Here is a 16,009-nt window from a genome sequence, read left to right on the forward strand (position 1 = left end):
TACATTTACAACGAGATTATCCATTGAGGAGCACAGAGCCTGAATATCCATGTCCACAGCTGTGTCCTGAAGCACTCTAATGTCTAGGGGAAAAAAAAGACTGAAGACAGAGCTAAGAAAAAAAAATGATGTCAGGATTTCTTTTTTCCCTCTATTGGAAATCATTGAAGGGCTCCTTGTACTGTTATGGCTGGCAATCAGGCAACACAGCGTGCAGTAATCAGCGCACATACAGAGATCTGGCAATAACCAAAAACAATAGGACGAGCTCTGAGACGTGGAATCTCTGTAGACTGCAGTACCTGATCTATCCTCACACAACTGTAAGCAGCAGTGGATTGCGCCTATCAACTACCTATGCAACTCGGCACTGCCTGAGGAGCTGACTAGCCTGAAGATAGAAATACAAGCCTGACTTACCTCAGAGAAATACCCCAAAGGAATAGGCAGCCCCCCACATATAATGACTGTTAGCAAGATGAAAAGACAAACGTAGGAATGAAATAGATTCAGCAAAGTGAGGCCCGATATTCTAGACAGAGCGAGGATAGCAAAGAGAACTATGCAGTCTACAAAAAACCCTAAAACGAAAACCATGCAAAGGGGCAAAAAGACCCACCGTGCCGAACTAACAGCACGGCGGTGCACCCCTTTGCTTCTCAGAGCTTCCAGCAAAAGTTAATAGCAAGCTGGACAGAAAAAACAGAAAACAAACTAGAAGCACTTATCTAGCAGAGCAGCAGGCCCAAGGAAAGATGCAGTAGCTCAGATCCAACACTGGAACATTGACAAGGAGCAAGGAAGACAGACTCAGGTGGAGCTAAATAGCAAGGCAGCCAACGAGCTCACCAAAACACCTGAGGGAGGAAGCCCAGAGACTGCAATACCACTTGTGACCACAGAAGTGAACTCAGCCACAGAATTCACAACAGATAACATTGCCAAAGATAGAGATTCAAGGAACACAGTATCCGTGAGAAAGACTGACGTTCCACTTACTACACCTGCCTTCACTAAAACAATGTTGCTCCTAAAGTCATGGACAGTAACCGTATATGCCCTATCCACAAAAGGCCTCACCTACTTTAAGAATGCCGTGGATTCAGAGCAAGGACTTTGCAGGAGCGTAAAGATACCCTCTAGGAGCTTAGGATATGTTATAAGTGTTGCGCCTCAGACCACCTCGCTAATGACTGTAAGGCCGCCATTAAGTGCACTGAATGCAGCAGTGATAAACACATCACAACAATGCATCCCACGCCAGCTCCACACAACTCACAACCTTCTGCAGCATCCAATCCTGCTCAAAAGCATGGCGGGGAGCCACAAGTTCCTGACGCAACTGCTGTTTCCTCCTCATGTATTGAGGTATGTGGAGAAGGGACTGTTCCTAAATGCTGTGCCAAGGTATGTCTGGTTAAGGTCTATCCAGAAGGACAACCCGACAAGGCCTCCAAAATGTATGCCATGATAGATTAGCAAAGTAACCGATCTCTAGCAAGGCCCAAATTCTTTGAGATCTTAAACATAAAGGGACAAACGAATCTATACACCCTCAACACCTGCTCTAGTTGTATTGAGACTTCTGGCAGGAGAGCCTCTGGGTACATAGTCTCTTCAATCAAGGGAAACGTGCACATACCCTTGCCAACCCTAATTGAATGTGACCAGATACCTGATAACGGAGGAAATTCCCACTCCAGAATCCGCGCGTCACCATCACCACTTGAGGCACCTGACTAATGAAATTCCTCCTCAGGACACGAATGCTGATATTCTAATCCTACTCGGGAGGGACATTCTGAAGGTCCACAAGATGCGCCAACAATGCAACGACCCAGATGATGCTCCATACGCCCAAAGACTCGACCTAGGCTGGGTAATCGTGGGCGATGTATGTCTGCATAGGAGTCACAAAGCATGCAAAGTCAACGCCTGTAAAACGTATGTGCTCCAAAATGGTCACGCAACTCACTTTAAGCCATGCCCTCATCACTACGAAGTGAAAGGTTCTCTGATTGCATCCAGGAGCCTGACATCATTCCCACTCCCTACGGTGATTACTTAGGGAGAACAGTGTTTCACACAACAAAAGATGACAACAAAGTTGCCTTATCCATAGAAGACAAGGAGTTTCTTAAAATCATGGACAGTTTATTCTTCAAAAATGAATCTGACCGCTGGGTTGCTCCCTTATCTTTCAAGGCTTCAAGGACCAGGCTTCCTAACAACAGAGAACAGGCCTTATCTAGATTCATCTCATTGCAGAGAACATTATGGAACAAGCCTGAAATGAAGGAACATTTCATAGCCTTTATGGACAAGATATTTCGCAATGACCACGCAGAGCCAGCTCCACCATTGCAAGCTGATTAAGAATGCTGGTATCTACCTTCCTTTGGAGTGTATCATCCAAGAAAGCCGAAACAAATCAGAGTGGTGTTCGATTCAAGCGCCAAACATGACGGCAAATCTCTGAATGATGTTCTCCTCACTGGTCCGAACCTGACTAATAACCTGGTGGGAGTGCTCATGAGGTTCAGAAAGGAACCGGTCACCATTACCGCCGACATCGAACAAATATTCCATTATTTCATCGTGCAGCAAGAGCACATAAATGATCTCCGTTTTCTATGGCACCGAGACAACGACACCAACAAGGAAATGGTCGAATACCGCATGAAGGTGCACGTGTTCGGAAACAGTCCTTCTCCTGCAGTCGCTACATACGGCCTACGTAGGACCGCCTCCGATGGCGCAGCAGAGTTCAGGAAGGATGCCCAACAGTTCGTTGAAAAGAATTTTTACGTGGACGACGGTCTTAAATCCCTGCCCACAGCGGAAGAAGCCATAGATCTGCTCAAACGGACACAAGGTATGCTTTCTAAAGCTCATTTAAGATTGCATAAAATTGCCTCCAATAGTGCTGTTGTCATGAAGGCCTTTCACCCTAATGATCATGCCGCAGAATTTAGGGACTTGAATCTAGGCCCAGACAATCCACCAGTACAGAGAAGCCTAGGACTGAGGTGGAACTTGCTAAAGGACTCCTTCAGCTTTCAGGTTAGTGGTGCAGAGAAACCATTTACTAAGCATGGGGTTCTGTCAGTGGTGAACAGTCTATATGATCCACTTGGGTTTGTCCCACCCCTGACTATACAAGGCAAGCTCCTGCTGAGACAAGTCTCAGAGTGCATTAAAGGGACACTGTCACCTGAATTTGGAGGGAACAATCTTCAGCCATGGAGGCGAGGTTTTTGGGTGTTTAATTCACCCTTTCCTTACCTGCTGGCTGCATTCTGGCTGCAATATTGGATTGAAGTTCATTCTATGTCCTCCGTAGTACACACATGCACAAGGCAATCTTGCCTTGTGCAGGCATGTACTGTGGAGGACAGAGAATGAACTTCAATCCAATATTGCAGCCAGCATGCAGCCAGTGGGTAAGGAAAGGGTGAATCAAACACCCAAAAACCCCGCCTCCATGGCTGAAGATTGTTCCCTCCAAATTCAGGTGACAGTGTCCCTTTAAGGACTGGGATATACCACTCCCTGCGAACAAAGAACTAAGGTGGGAGTTGTGGAGAGAATCTCTTTGCGCGTTGGATAAGATCCACATACCATGTTGTTACACTCCGAGATCCCTAGCTACGAGTCAAAGGAAAGAGTTTCATGTATTTGCTGATGCCTCCACTGAAGCTATTGCCGCTGTCGCTTACTTGAAGGTTGCAGACTCTAACAATGAAGCCCATCAGTCGTCCTGGCCCCTTTGCAGAGAAACAGCCCCAAAGCATGATGTTTCCACCACCATGCTTTACAGTAGGTATGGTGTTTGATGGATGCAACTCAGTATTCTTTTTCCTCCAAACACGACAAGTTGTGTTTCTACCAAACAGTTCCAGTTTGGTTTCATCAGACCATAGGACATTCTCCCAAAACTCCTCTGGATCATCCAAATGCTCTCTAGCAAACTTCAGACGGGCCCGGACATGTACTGGCTTAAGCAGTGGGACACGTCTGGCACTGCAGGATCTGAGTCCATGGTGGCGTAGTGCGTTACTTATGGTAGGCCTTGTTACATTGGTCCCAGCTCTCTGCAGTTCATTCACTAGGTCCCCCCGCGTGGTTCTGGGATTTTTGCTCACCGTTTTTGTGATCATTCTGACCCCACGGGGTGGGATTTTGCGTGGAGCCCCAGATCGAGGGAGATTATCAGTGGTCTTGTATGTCTATCATTTTCTAATTATTGCTCCCACTGTTGATTTCTTCACTCCAAGCTGGTTGGCTATTGCAGATTGAGTCTTCCCAGCCTGGTGCAGGGCTACAATTTTGTTTCTGGTGTCCCTTGACAGCTCTTTGGTCTTCACCATAGTGGAGTTTGGAGTCAGACTGTTTGAGGGTGTGCACAGGTGTCTTTTTATACTGATAACAAGTTTAAACAGGTGCCATTACTACAGGTAATGAGTGGAGGAAAGAGGAGACTCTTAAAGAAGAAGTTACAGGTCTGTGAGAGCCAGAAATCTTGATTGTTTGTTTCTGACCAAATACTTATTTTCCACCATAAAATGCAAAAAAAATGATAACAAAACAGACAATGTGATTTTCTGGATTTTTTTTTCTCAGTTTGTCTCCCATAGTTGAGGTCTACCTATGATGTAAATTACAGACGCCTCTCATCTTTTTAAGTGGTGGAACTTGCACTATTGCAGACTGACTAAATACTTTTTTGCCCCACTGTATAACCAGACGAAGCGCTTTTATGTCTATGTCAGTAACCACGTGGAAAGGATCAGGAAATCCTCTAAACCCCAGCAATGGCAGAATGTCCTATCCCATCTTAACCCTGCGGACCTTGCTACTAGACCAGTGTCTATTGGTGCCTTCGCAAGCTCTTCTTGGTTAACAGGACCAGAGTTCCTTCATGACCAATGCGAAGAGACTGCCGTTGAAGACAGCTTCAACCTTCAGGATGCAGATGTCGACCCAGAGATCCATCCTGATGTCAGTACCTTCATTACCAAATTCAAGGAGAAGGTTGGCTTGGACTGTCGGGGTTTTGATCGCTTCTCAAGATGGACAAGGCTGGTTCGTGCCATTGCAAGGTTAGTACACATTATACAATGCTATCGCAATAAGGACCGTAACATTGATTGGCATATCTGCCATAAGCCTCTCTCTGCAGAAGACATTGCTGTGAGTGAACTCATTGTGATACGCAATGTGCAGCAGAATGTTTTTCACAAGGAACTGGAATGTATACATAAAAAACAAGATGTTCCTTAAAACAGCCCCATTGTCAACTTAAACCCAGTAATAGATGAGAGGTGTTTATTGAGAGTTGGTGGTCATTTAAACAAAGCTAAATTGGATGAGGCAGAAAAGAATCCTCTAATTATTCCTGGTCATCACCATATCCCCACTCTACTAATACGACATTACCATGAAAAAATTAAACATCAAGGCAGACACTTCACTGAAGGAGCCTTAAGAGCTGCAGGCCTCTGGATTGTGGGAGCAAAGAGACCGGTTTCCCATTTAATTCATCATTGTGTTCAGTGTCATAAGACAAGAGGAAAACTGCAACAATAACAGATGTCTGATTTACCTGCTGATAGGACAAGCACAGAGCCTCCATTTACCTATGCTGGCTTGGACGTTTTTGGCCCATGGGCAGTCGCTGCACGTCGGACCAGAGGTGGACATGAGGAAAGTAAACGGGCAGTATTGTTCATGTGCATGAGTGTACGAGCAATACACATAGAAGTGATAAAGTCCATGGATTCCTCCAGTTTCATCAATGCCCTAAGACTATTCTTCTCCATCAGAGGACCAGTAAAACAATTAAGATCTGATTGTGGAACAAACTTTGTAGGTGCCTGTCGAGAACTACAACTGAATTCAACACCAGTCCAGAACTTCTTGACAACCAATGGCTGTTCCTGGGTCTTCAATCCTCCTCATGCTTCCCATATGGGCGGATCATGGGAAAGAATGATGGGCATTACTCGTCGGATACTGGAATCTATGCTGATGGCCTCAAATCTTTCAAGACTCACTCACGAGACCTTGACCACTTTCTTAGCAGAAGTCTCTGCTATAGTAAACTCAAGACCTCTTGTACCCATATCTATGGATCCAGAATCTCCTACTATTCTCACTCCGGCAACTCTCCTCACCCAGAAAAGTGGAACTGTTCCTAACCTGCCTGAAGACTCTGTGTCCGGTAGCAAATATCAGAAAAGGTGGAAACATGTGCAACATCTTGCTAATTGTTTCTAAAATGGATGGAAGAGGGAGTACCTGACACTTCTCCAAAAACGAAGAAAATGGCAACAAGTAAAGCCAAATTTACAAGTAGGAGATATTATCTGTTGTGAATTCTGTTGTCGAACTCCCTCCTGTGGTCGTGAATGGTACTTCGGCGAGTTCTGTCTATGGGCTCCCTCTGGTGGCTATGAGTGAAGCTGCTGCTTCTGAGGTTCCTTACACAGGTGACGTGGTTTATCCTTTGGTTGGCTGCTCTATTTAACTCCTCTCAGATCGTTACTCCATACCAGCTGTCAATGTTTTTGCATTCGTTCAGTTCGCTCCTGGATCTCTCTGGTGACCTGCCTTCTCCTGCAGAAGCGAAGTTCATTATAGTCTTATTTTGTTCTCTGTTTTCTTGTCCAGCTGGTTTTCATGATTTTGTCTTGCTAGCTGGAAGCTCTGGGATGCAGAGTGGCCCCTCCGCACCGTGAGTCGGTGCGGAGGTCTTTTTTGCACACTCTGCGTGGTCTTTTGTAGGTTTTTGTGCTGATCGCAAAGTTACCTTTCCTATCCTCTGTCTATTTAGTAAGTCTGGCCTCCCTTTGCTGAAACCTGTTTCATTTCTGCGTTTGTAACTTTCATCTTTACTCACAGTCAATATATGTGGGGGGGCTTCCTTTACCTTTGGGGAATTTCTCTGAGGCAAGGTAGGCTTTATTTTCTATCTCTAGGGCTAGATAGTTCTTAGGCTGTGACGTGGCGCCTAGGTCTGGTCAGGAGCGCTCCATGGCTATTTCTAGTGTGTGTGATAGGATTAGGGCTTGCGGTCAGCAGAGCTCCCACATCCCAGAGCTCGTCCTGTATGAGGTTTAATTATCAGGTCATTCCGGGTGCTCCTAACCACCAGGTCATAACAGTACAGCTGGCCCAAAGTATTAATGCATCTCAATAGAGGGATAAGAGAACTTCTGAGACCATTTTTTTTCTTTGCACTGTGTTTTGTCTTTCTTTTCCCCTAGACCTTTGGGTGGTTCAGGACACAGGTGTAGCTATGGACATTCAATGTCTGTCCTTTTGTGTGGATCATCTAACTGCAAGGGTAAAAAACATTCAAGATTTTGTGGTTCAGAATCCTATGTTAGAGCCTAGAATTCCTATTCCTGACTTATTTTCTGGGGATAGATCTAGGTTCTTGAATTTCAAAAATAATTGTAAACTGTTTCTAGCTTTGAAACCCCGCTCCTCTGGTGACCCCGTTCAACAGGTAAAAATCATTATTTCTTTGTTACGTGGTGACCCTCAAGACTGGGCATTTTCCCTTGCGCCAGGAGATCCTGCATTGCGTGATATAGATGCGTTTTTTCTGGCGCTTGGAGTGCTTTATGATGAACCAAATTCAGTGGATCAGGCAGAGAAAATCTTGCTGGCTTTGTGTCAGGGTCAGGATGAAGCGGAGGTGTACTGTCAGAAGTTTAGAAAGTGGTCTGTGCTTACTCAGTGGAATGAATGTGCCCTGGCGGCAATTTTCAGAAAGGGTCTTTCTGAAGCCCTTAAGGATGTCATGGTGGGATTTCCCACGCCTGCTGGTCTGAATGAGTCTATGTCCTTGGCCATTCAGATCGATCGGCGCATGCGTGAGCGCAAAGCTGTGCACCATTTGGCGGTACTATCTGAGCATGGGCCTGAGCCTATGCAATGTGATAGGACTTTGACCAGAGCTGAACGGCAAGAACACAGACGTCGGAATGGGCTATGTTTTTACTGTGGTGAATCCACTCATGCTATCTCCGATTGTCCTAAGCGCACTAAGCGGTTCGCTAGGTCTGCCACCATTGGTACGGTACAGTCTAAATTTCTTTTGTCCGTTACTCTGATGTGCTCTTTGTCATCCTATTCTGTAATGGCATTTGTGGATTCAGGCGCTGCCCTGAATTTGATGGACTTGGAGTTTGCCAGGCGCTGTGGTTTTTTTCTTGGAGCCCTTGCAGTATCCTATTCCATTCAGAGGAATTGATGCTACGCCTTTGGCCAAGAATAAGAATCAGTACTGGACTCAATTGACCATGTGCATGGCTCCTGCACATCAGGAGGATATTCGCTTTTTGGTGTTGCATAATCTGCATGATGTGGTCGTTTTGGGGTTGCCATGGCTACAGGTCCATAATCCAGTGTTGGATTGGATATCTATGTCTGTGTCCAGCTGGGGTTGTCAGGGGGTACAGGGTGATGTTCCATTGCTGTCAATTTCGCCATCCACTCCTTCTGAAGTCTCTGAGTTTTTGTGAGATTACCGGGATGTATTTGAAGAGCCCAAATCTGGTGCCCTACCTCCTCATAGGGATTGCGACTGTGCTATTAATTCGATTCCTGGTAGTAAGTTTCCTAAGGGCCATCTGTGTAATTCATCTGTGCCAGAACACGCCGCTATGCGGAGATACGTGGCGCCTATGGTTCCCTCCGTTGATCCTCCTGCCCCGGTGTTGGTCGAGGGGGAGTTGGAGTATGTGGTGGAGAAGATTTTGGATTCTCGTGTTTTGAGACAGAAACTCCAGTACCTGGTCAAGTGGAAGGGTTATGGTCAGGAAGATAATTCCTGGGTTTTTGCCTCTGATGTTCATGCTGCCGATCTGGTTCGTGCCTTTCATTTGGCTCATCCTGATCGGCCTGGGGGCTCTGGTGAGGGTTCGGTGACCCCTCCTCAAAGGGGGAGTACTGTTGTGAATTCTGTTGTCGAACTCCCTCCTGTGGTCGTGAATGGTACTTCGGCGAGTTCTGTCTATGGGCTCCCTCTGGTGGCTATGAGTGAAGCTGCTGCTTCTGAGGTTCCTTACACAGGTGATGTGGTTTATCCTTTGGTTGGCTGCTCTATTTAACTCCTCTCAGATCGTTACTCCATGCCAGCTGTCAATGTTTTTGCATTCGTTCAGTTCGCTCCTGGATCTCTCTGGTGACCTGCCTTCTTCTGCAGAAGCTAAGTTCATTATTGCTAAGGAGAGTAAAACTAATCCCAAACTGTTCTTCAACTATATCAATAGTAAAAGAATAAAAACTGAAAATGTAGGCCCCTTAAAAAATAGTGAGGAAAGAATGGTTGTAGATGACGAGGAAAAAGCTAACATATTAAACACCTTCTTCTCCACGGTATTCATGGTGGAAAATGAAATGCTAGGTGAAATCCCAAGAAACAATGAAAACCCTATATTAAGGGTCACCAATCTAACCCAAGAAGAGGTGCGAAACCGGCTAAATAAGATTAAAATAGATAAATCTCCGGGTCCGGATGGCATACACCCACGAGTACTAAGAGAACTAAGTAATGTAATAGATAAACCATTATTTCTTATTTTTAGTGACTCTATAGCGACAGGGTCTGTTCCGCAGGACTGGCGCATAGCAAATGTGGTGCCAATATTCAAAAAGGGCTCTAAAAGTGAACCTGGAAATTATAGGCCAGTAAGTCTAACCTCTATTGTTGGTAAAATATTTGAAGGGTTTCTGAGGGATGTTATTCTGGATTATCTCAATGAGAATAACTGTTTAACTCCATATCAGCATGGGTTTATGAGAAATCGCTCCTGTCAAACCAATCTAATCAGTTTTTATGAAGAGGTAAGCTATAGGCTGGACCACGGTGAGTCATTGGACGTGGTATATCTCGATTTTTCCAAAGCGTTTGATACCGTGCCGCACAAGAGGTTGGTACACAAAATGAGAATGCTTGGTCTGGGGGAAAATGTGTGTAAATGGGTTAGTAACTGGCTTAGTGATAGAAAGCAGAGGGTGGTTATAAATGGTATAGTCTCTAACTGGGTCGCTGTGACCAGTGGGGTACCACAGGGGTCAGTATTGGGACCTGTTCTCTTCAACATATTCATTAATAATCTGGTAGAAGGTTTACACAGTAAAATATCGATATTTGCAGATGATACAAAACTATGTAAAGCAGTTAATACAAGAGAAGATAGTATTCTGCTACAGATGGATCTGGATAAGTTGGAAACTTGGGCTGAAAGGTGGCAGATGAGGTTTAACAATGATAAATGTAAGGTTATACACATGGGAAGAGGGAATCAATATCGCCATTACACACTGAACGGGAAACCACTGGGTAAATCTGACAGGGAGAAGGACTTGGGGATCCTAGTTAATGATAAACTTACCTGGAGCAGCCAGTGCCAGGCAGCAGCTGCCAAGGCAAACAGGATCATGGGGTGCATTAAAAGAGGTCTGGATACACATGATGAGAGCATTATACTGCCTCTGTACAAATCCCTAGTTAGACCGCACATGGAGTACTGTGTCCAGTTTTGGGCACCGGTGCTCAGGAAGGATATAATGGAACTAGAGAGAGTACAAAGGAGGGCAACAAAATTAATAAAGGGGATGGGAGAACTACAATACCCAGATAGATTAGCGAAATTAGGATTATTTAGTCTAGAAAAAAGACGACTGAGGGGCGATCTAATAACCATGTATAAGTATATAAGGGGACAATACAAATATCTCGCTGAGGATCTGTTTATACCAAGGAAGGTGACGGGCACAAGAGGGCATTCTTTGCGTCTGGAGGAGAGAAGGTTTTTCCACCAACATAGAAGAGGATTCTTTACTGTTAGGGCAGTGAGAATCTGGAATTGCTTGCCTGAGGAGGTGGTGATGGCGAACTCAGTCGAGGGGTTCAAGAGAGGCCTGGATGTCTTCCTGGAGCAGAACAATATTGTATCATACAATTATTAGGTTCTGTAGAAGGACGTAGATCTGGGTATTTATTATAATGGAATATAGGCTGAACTGGATGGACAAATGTCTTTTTTCGGCCTTACTAACTATGTTACTATGTTACTATTATAGTCTTATTTTGTTCTCTGTTTTCTTGTCCAGCTGGTTTTCATGATTTTGTCTTGCTAGCTGGAAGCTCTGGGATGCAGAGTGGCCCCTCCGCACCGTGAGTCGGTGCGGAGGTCTTTTTTGCACACTCTGCGTGGTCTTTTGTAGGTTTTTGTGCTGATCGCAAAGTTACCTTTCCTATCCTCTGTCTATTTAGTAAGTCTGGCCTCCCTTTGCTGAAACCTGTTTCATTTCTGCGTTTGTAACTTTCATCTTTACTCACAGTCAATATATGTGGGGGGCTTCCTTTACCTTTGGGGAATTTCTCTGAGGCAAGGTAGGCTTTATTTTCTATCTCTAGGGCTAGATAGTTCTTAGATAGCAGAGCTCCCACATCCCAGAGCTCGTCCTGTATGAGGTTTAATTATCAGGTCATTCTGGGTGCTCCTAACCACCAGGTCATAACAGTTATCCTCATGAAAGACTATAAGGAGGAAAGAAACGCATGGCCTATAGGACTTATATCTAAAACCTTTCCAAGTAACGATGGCAAGGTACGCAAGGTAGAAGTGACAGTTACTAAGCAAGGTGACCCCAAATCTCTCATGAGGTCTATATCAGAGATTATCTTACTCATACCGGTTGAGGACTGATTATCCATCCAATCAGTAGGGACTCTTTCAAGGAACTTGAACCTTTGGATTACAAATGGGTTGGAGACAGTTTGGCCTAGCGCGGCTACTCCAATCCGAAGATGGGTTATCCTTTGGATTACTTCAAGAACTCGTTATAGACAATCATCTATCTTGTTTTACAATATGTTATTGTTGCATTGCATGTGTTGTTTTTATCTTTCAGGTTGAGGTATCCCTTCATGCACTTCTGGTAAACACTCCCAATTCGAGACTGTTGGTATAGTGAAATCCAAGGATTTCAGATGGGGAGTGTGCTGTTTGGTTTATTCTGATAGACTTTCAGCCATACATGGACATTTATGTAATGGTAATATACTTAGTTCTATCATCTATTGTATTTGTTATACTTTGCTGCCATCTACTGGCCATTGCTGTATTACACTGTAATATTTTGCTATGGTACTTTCCCATAATACCTCTCTGTCTATAGCTTCTCCTTTTTCCTTCTTTTCCTGTTTGTACTCCGTGCCATCTTAGAACACACATGTGCTGCAGAGCTGGAGAAAGGATTCTGTTGTTACCTCTAACCTGGAGCTTCTATTATCTTTTAAGCTGCTGCTTCTATAACAGCTCTAACCTACATTCTTCACTCCTACATCATCTTCATTCCTTCATCTTCCCTGACGTCTCATCTCATCAAGGTACTGTAAATAAAGTCTGTTTAATTCATCACTGCATCATCCTTCCGGACCACCACGCGTAGCTAATAAGGACTAGGAGCACAGGTTGGCGAGTAACGCTATCCGCCATTGTTTATACAGAGATTCATGATCACATCCCTCAGACACTCCTCATCAACGTATATCAGTGGCAGAATACCCGCACTTCTTTAATCAGATTGTGGGAGCCAAATGGTTTTCTAGACTAGATCTCAGGTGGGCATATTATCTCATTCATATTATGGAAGGGGACGAGTTGAGGACTGCCTTCAATAGACCTGAGGGACACTGAGAACCTTGTGATGCCATTTGGGTTGACTGTTATGACCTGGTGGTCAGGACAATAATGGACCTGGTGGTTAAGAGCACACAGAATGACCTGATAGTTACTGATAATAAGGACGAGCTCTGGGACGTGGGAACTCTGTTGACCACAATCCCTAATCCTTTCAAACACACTAGAAATAGCCGTGGATTGCGCCTAATGCTCCCTATTCAACTCGGCACAGCCTAAGAAACCAGCTAGCCCTGAAGATAGAAAAATAAAGCCTACCTTGCCTCAGAGAAATTCCCCAAAGGAAAAGGCAGCCCCCCACATATAATGACTGTGAGTAAGATGAAAATACAAACACAGAGATGAAACAGATTTAGAAAAGTGAGGCCCGACTTACTGAACAGACCGAGGATAGGAAAGGTTACTTTGCGGTCAGCACAAAAACCTACAAAAAGACCACGCAGAGGGCACAAAAAGACCCTCCGAACCGACTCACGGTGCGGAGGCGCTCCCTCTGCGTCCCAGAGCTTCCAGCAAGCAAGACAACAATAAAAATTGCAAGCTGGACAGAAAAATAGCAAACCAAAGAAATACAAGCTGGAACTTAGCTTCTGCTGGGAAGACAGGACACAAGAACGATCCAGGAATGAACTAAACCAATACTGGAACATTGACAGGTGGCATGGAGCAAAGATCTAAGTGGAGTTAAATAGAGCAGCCAGCTAACGAATTAACCTCGTCACCTGAGGATGGAAACTCAGAAACACCCACCAGAGGAAGTCCATGGACAGAACCAGCCGAAGTACCATTCATGACCACAGGAGGGAGCCCGACAACAGAATTCACAACAGTACCCCCCCCCCTTGAGGAGTGGTCACCGAACCCTCACCAGAGCCCCCAGGCCGACCAGGATGAGCCAAATGAAAGGCACGAACAGATCGGCAGCATGAACATCAGAGGCAAAAACCCAGGAATTATCTTCCTGACCATAACCCTTCCACTTGACCAGGTACTGGAGTTTCCATCTCGAAACACGAGAATCCAAAATCTTCTCCACCACATACTCCAACTCCCCCTCAACCAACACCGGGGCAGGAGGATCAACGGATGGAACCACAGGCGCCACGTATCTCCGCAATAACGACCTATGGAACACATTATGGATGGCAAAAGAAGCAGGAAGGGCCAAACGAAATGACACAGGATTGATAACCTCAGAAATCTTATACGGACCAATGAAACGAGGCTTAAACTTAGGAGAGGAAACCTTCATAGGAACATAATGAGACGACAACCAAACCAAATCCCCAACACGAAGTCGGGGACCCTGTTATGAACAGGTAATTCAGAACCACAATGGACCTTGAAGTTCAGAGCACACAAAGTGACCTGACATTTACCAAAAACATAGGATGAGCTCTGAGACGTGGAAACTCTGCTGACCGCAATCCCTAATCCTATCACACCACACTAGAGGTAGCCGTGGATTGCGCCTAACACTCCCTATGCAACTCGGCACAGCCTGAGAAACTAACTAGCCCTGAAGATAGAAAAATAAGCCTACCTTGCCTCAGAGAAATTCCCCAAAGGAAAAGGCAGCCCCCCACATATAATGACTGTGAGTAAAGATGAAATACAAACAGAGATGAAATAGATTTAGCAAAGTGAGGCCCGACTTACTGAATAGACCGAGGATAGGAAAGATAGCTTTGCGGTCAACACAAAAACCTACAAACAACCACGCAGAGGGGCAAAAAGACCCTCCGCACCGACTAACGGTACGGAGGTGCTCCCTCTGCGTCTCAGAGCTTCCAGCAAGCAAGAAAAACCAATATAACAAGCTGGACAGAAAAAATAGCAAACAAAAGTAACACAAGCAGAACTTAGCTTATGCAGGATAGACAGGCCACAGGAACGATCCAGGAGGAAGCAAGACCAATACTAGAACATTGACTGGAGGCCAGGATCAAAGCACCAGGTGGAGTTAAATAGAGCAGCACCTAACGACTTAACCTCATCACCTGAGGAAGGAAACTCAGAAGCCGCAGTACCACTCTCATCCACCAAAGGAAGCTCATAGACCGAACCAGCCGAAGTACCACTCACGACCACAGGAGGGAGCTTGGCCACAGAATTCACAACAGTACCCCCCTCTTGAGGAGGGGTCACCGAACCCTCACCAGAGCCGCCAGGCCGACCAGGATGAGCCACATGAAAGGCACGAACCAGATCGGCAGCATGGATATCAGAGGCAAAGACCCAGGAATTATCTTCCTGACCATAACCTTTCCACTTAACCAGATACTGTAGTTTCCGTCTCGAAACACGAGAATCCAAAATCTTCTCCACTATATACTCCAATTCCCCTTCAACCAAAACCGGAGCAGGAGGATCAATAGATGGAACCACAGGTGCCACGTATCTCCGCAACAATGACCTATGGAACACGTTATGGATGGAAAAGGAAGCCGGAAGAGTCAAACGAAAAGACACAGGATTAAGAACCTCAGAAATCCTATATGGATCAATGAAACGAGGCTTAAATTTAGGAGAGGAAACCTTCATAGGAATATAACGAGATGACAACCAAACCAAATACCCAACACGAAGTCGGGGACCCACACAGCGCTTGCGTTTAGCAAAACATTGAGCCTTCTCCTGGGACAAAGTCAAATTGTCCACTACATGAGTCCAAATCTGCTGCAACCTATCCACCACAGTATCCACACCAGGACAATCCGAAGACTCAACCTGTCCTGAAGAGAAACGAGGGTGGAACCCAGAATTGCAGAAAAACGGCGAAACCAAAGTAGCCGAGCCGGCCCGATTATTAAGGGCGAATTCGGCCAAAGGCAAAAAGGACACCCAATCATCCTGATCAGCAGAAACAAAACATCTCAGATATGTTTCCAAGGTCTGATTGGTTCGTTCAGTCTGGCCATTTGTCTGAGGATGGAAACCCGAGGAAAAAGACAAATCAATGCCCATCCTAGCACAAAAGGCTCGCCAAAACCTCGAAACAAACTGGGAACCTCTGTCAGAAACGATGTTCTCCGGAATGCCATGTAAACGAACCACATGCTGGAAAAACAATGGCACCAAATCAGAGGAGGAAGGCAATTTAGACAAGGGCACCAAATGGACCATCTTAGAGAAGCGATCACAAACCACCCAAATGACCGACATTCTTTGAGAGACGGGGAGATCCGAAATAAAATCCATAGAAATATGCGTCCAGGGCCTCTTCGGGACCGGCAAGGGCAAAAGCAACCCACTGGCACGAGAACATCAGGGCTTAGCCCGAG

The sequence above is a fragment of the Ranitomeya imitator genome, chromosome 1 (genome assembly GCF_032444005.1).
Source record: "Ranitomeya imitator isolate aRanImi1 chromosome 1, aRanImi1.pri, whole genome shotgun sequence".
NCBI lineage: Eukaryota > Metazoa > Chordata > Amphibia > Anura > Dendrobatidae > Ranitomeya > Ranitomeya imitator.